The sequence below is a fragment of the Nanorana parkeri genome, unplaced genomic scaffold, assembly GCF_000935625.1.
Source record: "Nanorana parkeri isolate BGI_ZX_2015 unplaced genomic scaffold, ASM93562v1 scaffold1390, whole genome shotgun sequence".
NCBI classification, from domain to species: Eukaryota; Metazoa; Chordata; class Amphibia; order Anura; family Dicroglossidae; genus Nanorana; species Nanorana parkeri.
In genome coordinates, this window is record NW_017307658.1 from 341,277 (window position 1) to 348,734 (window position 7,458).

Sequence of the window (7,458 nt, forward strand, 5' to 3'; positions counted from 1 at the left end):
TTACCATCTTGTCTTGAATTGTATTGTAACTGTTATGTCTTCCTTATATTGTAAAGCGCTGCGCAAACTGTTGGCGCTATATAAATACTATGTAATAATAATAATAATAATAATAATAATAATTAAGCCATTTTCACATTAAATGTTTTATGATGTCCCAAACAATGGCTCAGTAGAGCATACCATAGAGCAAAGGATATGACACAAGATGACATTCTGTATGGGAAGAAAGAAAGGAGAAGTAACAAGCATAGTTGATTAAATGTGAGATATACAAGTATATCTAATCAGATATGGGACATTTGTGACAAATATTGGTATCTTTTAATGATACATACATACAATGATAATGGTACATAGCTCCTTGGATCATAGGGCCCTGGGAGAGAGAAAATGTGTCAGCTGTGAGTATTGTAAATACATGATTGAGGGCAATAAAATAACTTTCTCAACAAGGAAAAGTGTAAGATGTTTTGTGAATATCAGTTGTGACACATGAGGGGTTGTCTATACACTGAATTGCACTTGTGGTGCTTTCTATATAGAGAAACCCATTAGGAAGGTCAAAAAACATTTATATGACAATCTGTATGACATCCAAACCTTTCATTAGAGGTTCCCTGTTACACGACACTTTGCCTTCAATCATAACAGAAGAATGAAGGTCTGAGAAGGGGGGTGACTGAAAAAGGTCTTTTGGGGGCTTCAGGAAAGGTGATCTCAACAAGAAAATCTTAGAGAGAAAGTAGAGGGATTTGACGTCACAAGCCGCCCCCCGGGTTTGAATGATACATTATTTTTTTTATTATTTCTCTTCTTTTCTTCATTTTCTTACATGAACGGGTATACGGTGGAAACGTATTATTATTTTACATGTTTAGATATATTGATTTCCATGATGGCACTTTATGGGGAAATGGACAAGAAGACTCATTAGATTGTGAATAATAGAATATATTATATTTTTGGATATATTGGATGCATCATAGGTGTGTGACCCGCGTATGGTGATAAATTAAGTACAACAGTTAAATAAAACCATGTGTGGTCCCCAATGTAATTAATTTACCTGATGTTTTGGGTCACTAATCGCCAGGTGACATGTACATTGTTTACATCATAGTTTTTTTTGGTCTCGAATTTGGTGGCTGATGGTGGGGATGCTGCATGTGCCTGCTGTTAGTGGGGGGCGGGGTCTGCACATGCACAGTTCTTTCTCCACATACATTTCTTCTGGGTATGTGCCATGGCGCTGTGACGTTGAATGCGTGCCATGATCAACCAGGCTTTGGTGGTACACAGCATGCTTGCGATCTTTGCGACTAGGCCATTTTCACAAGGTTTAATTATGTATATGAATGAGCAATACCTTGGCAAGGATGAATCTCTGATGAAACCAGGAGAGACTGCCGAAACCAGTCAGTCAGATCTTACTACCCACCCACCATTGGGACCCCATTAGTAATCATGCTATGCCAGTGACCTGGTCCTTCACTGCCTGTGGATTGGTGAACCACGTCATGTTTTTCTTTTCTTTTGAGCTGCAAATTGTAAGTAGAGTCTTTGCTTATATCCATGGAGGATGTACAGGAGGATACACCACTACAATAACAGCAAGTATATCTGGAGGATGGACATTTTATAAACTGCTTGCAAACCAAGAAGTATACCAAATACTCCGCCATGTTACACTGTCATTGTTAGATCACATATGAAATAGCGAGATGCCATTGATCATACATTTCCTCGGATTGCTTGAGTAACTCTATACATGATATTGCCAGGTTTACCTAATCTATAACTGCCAGTGAGAGCAGTGTGCGTGTTTGTCAAAAGCCTGTGTTGTATATGCTACTTGTGTCTGGGTTTGTGTCCTTTGGAGTTCTTGCAATGATTGGCAAGCTTGCTGGTCATGTTGGAGGGAATGTGGTGTTCTTGTGATAATTTGCCAGCGTGCTTGTCGGTTTCCAACAATGTTTTGTGCACGGTGATACCTCATGTATCATCCAGCCTTTTTATTTCCTGTACTCATGGTACCCCCGTCCATGACATCCACAATCTGATAGCCAGCATATCAGTTATTGGAATTAAATTATGAATTGAGAGACAAAACTTTATATATATATATATATACAGTATATATCTTTTATGAGGTTAATATTACTTACTAGACTCCTTGACCTTGTAATATAGTTGTGTTCTGTTTGTGAGTTGTATTCTTCATATACATTAATGTAACCACCTTTTTGGAAGGTAACTACATTACAGTAGGAGTTATGGAATATGAATGATACTTATTTCCTATGCTCCTCGTCTCCCCCTAGTGACCATTTTGTTGTATTGTATTACATTATGTTCAACCTGAAAAGTTAATAAAAAATATACTTAAAACATTTGTTTTCTTCTCTATTCGCACAGAATGAACGTTCACAGAGATTCGCAGGGTGAATAACTCTGTGAATTGTTTATAAATATACCCCTTAGACATGAACACAGCAGTTTTTGTTTTTTCTGAGTAACATACTTTTATTTTGTTTAGATTCATTATTTGACAAACTACAACTACAAGGTGTGCAGTGGAATACATCCTCTTCCAGACAACTAGGAAAACATAGACATGTCACAGTTTCGGAGGTCTGGGGTATATGTTCCCTATAGATAAGACATTTTATTAACGTCAGCATTCCTTCTGCCCTGTACTTCTGAGGTTTACCAGCAGACATCATTCTCAGTCATGGTGCCATTGTAGACTTCTATCTCGCACAGGCACAATTGTTCACTGTACCCCGGGATCACCGCGCTGATGTATCGACCCGCTAACCCATTACAGCAGAAAGTTGTGATGGGATTAGTATAGTCGATGATCGTGCCGCACCTGCCAAGGACAAGAAAAGTCCAACACAATGATACAGAAAATGGAACCCGTTCACTTGGGGGAGATTCACAAAATGGGCCCATAGAAAACACACTCCTATGCGGCTTAATAAGACACAAAAAAGTATAATAACTAGGTAACAGAGATGAGCAGAGTGACTTCGGGGAAACTTACTAATATCGCTGTTAATCCATACCTGTTTTAACATGGCAAAAGAAAACCAAAGCCAGGACAGTCTGTATACTATCATAATTGGTTGCTAGCAACTGCTCTGTTTTGTAACGGGGAGATTAGAAGTCTTTCGCTCCTGAGTGATTTTACTATATATACTCACCGACTCTGGTGAGTACCGATTACCTGGGGGGACAGCTGATTGGAGGATCGGATTTAAAAGAACTTTATATTTGTTTTTCGTTTGCTTGGAGGATCGGATTTAAATGACTTTTTATTTATTTAATCAGCATATTTAGTTTGCCTTATCTATTACCTTTTGATTTATCCATCACTTGGCTACCATATTCACTTTTACCTTATATCTAAATTGGTTTCTCATCTTGCAATTATTTGTTATCTGTTAAATTACATCACGAATTGGGATTTTGGAGGAAATATTTGCACCTAATTTGTATATCACTATTTCATATCGGAACAGTTTTATTCTCATATTTTGATTCGCAATTTTCATTTACTAACGAGTTAACTCAATGGTTTGAGGTTTTTGATATTTGTGATATTTTGTCACTTTGTCGCAATTTCACTTTAATTCACTCATGAGACATTTTTATTGATTATTTTCAACAACTTTTTCATATTGTGTTGCATTGTATCCACGTAGGAGCTTATGCTTAGATTTACCAACACGAATTAGGTCTATACACTTTGTGTCACTTGATAATACAAAGTTTTTTGGGGATTTTTTCACTGGGATATTATTCACTTATATATATATACCTTGAGGAGGTATTTAGTCCCTCAATTTGGTGGATATATATATATACCTTTCTTAACAAGGTAATATATTATTTTATAATTTATATCTACATTTAATATTTTTTATGGAAGCATTATAATTTACCTATAGCGCTGTGTTATTACTTGCACAACTGTTCTGTATTGGTTGCTTAAATGCTGGCAGGCCTAGCCTAACAAACCAATGTTGCTATGGTTCTGCCTGTGTTTTAGCAACTAGCATCATTGGTTGCTAAGTTGCTGGCAGCTCCACAGCATCATAGTATGTTATAGTTCACCTGCCTGCATCCTAGCAACCACTGATGCCACGTGGCTCAGCCACCAGTCAACCAATGACATTGGACGGGTCACACAGCGTCATTGGTTGCTAGGACAAAGAGAGAGGTTTGGTAGGTGGACAAGCTGGGCAAACTTCACCCATTCTTCAACTGCCAACAGCCTGGGTACAGGGTTTAGCTCATGGTTGACCCCAAAACGCATCCCTATTCACCATAGTGCATGCGTGCTTAAAGGTGGGTTATCACTCTCACTTTGTCTGGTTGACTCCAGGTACCCCAGTCTAATTTTATATTTAACAACGTCTTTGTTATCAAAAGCTTGCCCTGTGGGTAAAATCCAGTCATGTATTGTTGTTTACAATTTTGGGTACAAGGTGGCACTGAGGGCCTATCACTTTTAATGCCTATGTTGATAATCTTCTATTCACAGCAGATGAGTCAATTAAATGGAATACAGGTCAAATACAGGTCAGAAGCAGGTCAACTGCAGATCAAATGCACCTGTCAATGAATTCTGAATCATCTGAGAAGCATTTCAAGCTGATGCCATTAACACAAGCCAATGCACACTAACACCGGCCCTTACAGTGTCCTGGCCCTGATGTACTCACAGTGGGTTGTTATTGTCCGGAGAATCTCCAATTCGGACCTCGAGATCCTGCAAGCGATACAAATAGCCGTCAAAAAATATAATTTTAAATGTTTTATTATTTTATGTTCCTGGGACATTTTTAAATGCTCCGGGAACAATAAATAAAACATTTATTTTTTTTAATACTCACCTGATCTGATCCACCGACAAGCGCAGCGTCCCGGCTCTCACGCTGTCATTATATGCATACAGAGCGGGCGGGTTACTATTTAAACCGGTGAGCTGTGTGCAGCTTCTGAGAAGGAGCGATGCAAAATGCGCAGAAGTCTTCCCTGCTACGCTAATAACGTATCCTCTCAGATGCATATAATGACAGCGTGAGAGTCGGCACGCTGCGCTTGTCGGTCGTTCCAGGGATCAGGTGAGTATTAAAGGGTTATTAAACCCTCTGGCTTTTTTGCATATATATAAGGCCAGCAAGCAGTAGATATATGCAAAAATTTGAAAAAAACGAAACGCTTTAACACGGTTTAAACGCGCGCTCCCGTCCAAAAATCCGAAACTGCTCAGGCGGCCGCAAAGCATCTTGGGGCGGGTGCATGCGCAGTTCGGATTTTCGTCCGGGAGACGAGGAGAGACACAAGGTAAGTCTATGGACGCGTGCACCCGCATGCAGACACCGTGGGATAGGAAGTGCCAGCAAGGACAGAGGAGTCATGCTGGATCGGAGCGCTGTGTTTGTGTGGTTTTTTTTGGGGGGGGGGGCAAAAAAAATCTTGCACCAGGGCCCTTTGTTCCTTAGGTCCGCCACTGCTCAGACTAACAGGTTGCAGGGTTGTTTTTTCCAGTTCACCGTTTATTGAATCATTGATTGTTTATCTGATGGACCATTAAGGGGTGATAAAGAGTTGAATTATCCAAGGGGGTGGTGTAGAGATGAATTATCATAGGGGGTGGTGTAGAGTTGAATTATCATAGGGGGTGGTGTAGAGTTGATAATATTTACATGTATTTCTATTTTCTTCTTGTTAAATAAAGTATTTATGTAATTTGATACAAGAATTATGATGCTGGTATTGTATAGGACACATTTTTGCTGTGCTTTGTATACAACAACAATAAAGTATCTCTTTAAAATGCCTGAAGGAGTTCTTTTCAGCAACTATATAAGTATGTAGGAGGGTATTCATGCTCTCAGCTATCACAGTGTATTGGAATGGATACAAAGTTACAATGTGAAATACAGCTGTGATTTCCTTTTAGAGTCAGAGCCGTCCATTGTGACCCCCATTGCAGGGCTGGAACAGAGGTGTTTGCTTATCAGACTGGGCGTGATTTATTGTTCACCTGAATGACACTCCAGTCCAGTTTCTTTCTTGGCTCTATCTCTGGGATCTGTCAGTGAAGGGAAGCTGTCTCTAATGACAGGCATGGAGTAACACAGTGTTCCAGTACATAAGAACCTCACACTGGTGGCCAGCAAGGTGTGAGGTCTGAGTCAGGAAAGCCATGCATGTGCATTTAGGTGTTCAGTAGGGATGAGATCCGTTTCGAACTGATCACCCCAGAAGGAAGCGGTCAGTGCCGGTCTAATCAGCTGCAGACCGGGGCATTCCACGTTCTGCAGCTGCATGCAAACAATGGGTTGAGATGATGGTGACATCATTGATCTTATAAGCCACATGGCCTTGTTTGGTCAATGACAAAACAGATTATCTCAGATTCAGCCCCTCGTGTTCAATACAGGGCTTTCCAGCTGTCACTCAGTATGTTTTAAGGAACGGACTCTCCTCTTACTCAGGATTGAGGAGGCGATGATTTTTGGCTCTCACCTTGATATCAGCACCACCTCACTCCTTCCAACCTGCTTGTTACATACTTCCATGTTTATCTTTCATTATAATAGAATGTATTCTTGTCCCATGCCCTGAGTGCAGAAATCTCCTCACCCCTACTTATACAGTTACATATATTTCTGATATTCGGGGTATTAGAACTTTGTAGATTGCAACAGCTTCCTCTAATATACAGCGGACTGATACACAAAGCTCTGCAAAGCAAATCCATTTTTCTGTATATCAACTAGCTACTGTGTTGAGAGTGTATTCAGACCTTCCTCCTCATCTAGTGCCCCATAGTCATTATTATTTGCTTTTTAACCTTTGTATTATACTTACATCCAGGTTGAGGGCTGCAGCACCGAACCAGACCCAACCACCCCAGCAAAAGCAAAGTCACTAGAGCATTCATTCTGGATGGGACCTGAGGACACAGAGAGTTCATTACCATACTCAGACAGTAAAATAATACAGAAATAACTGTACTTGCCTAATGAACCTACAAATTTGCCTCTCCTCTTTCATTAGGGGTCCCCAAGGCTCGGTCCTTGGACCCTTTCTCTTCTCTTTCTACACCTGCTCCCTTTGGCAATTGATAACCTCACATGGATTCCAATAGCATCTCTATGCCGATGACACTCAAATATATCTCTCCACTCCATGACTCACCCCCATTGGGATTCTTGACACACTAGACACTAACCTACTAACTAACATATCCATCTGGATGTCGCAACAATTCTTACAACTCAATTTTTCAAAAACTGAGCTCATGATATTTCCTCTTCCTCATGCACCCTCCCCCATCTTTTCTGTTGGGATTGATAACACAACTATTCATCCCTCCCCCCATGCCAAGGTGCTAAGTGTGATTCTTGACTCCAACCTTCCCTTTCTGCCCCACAT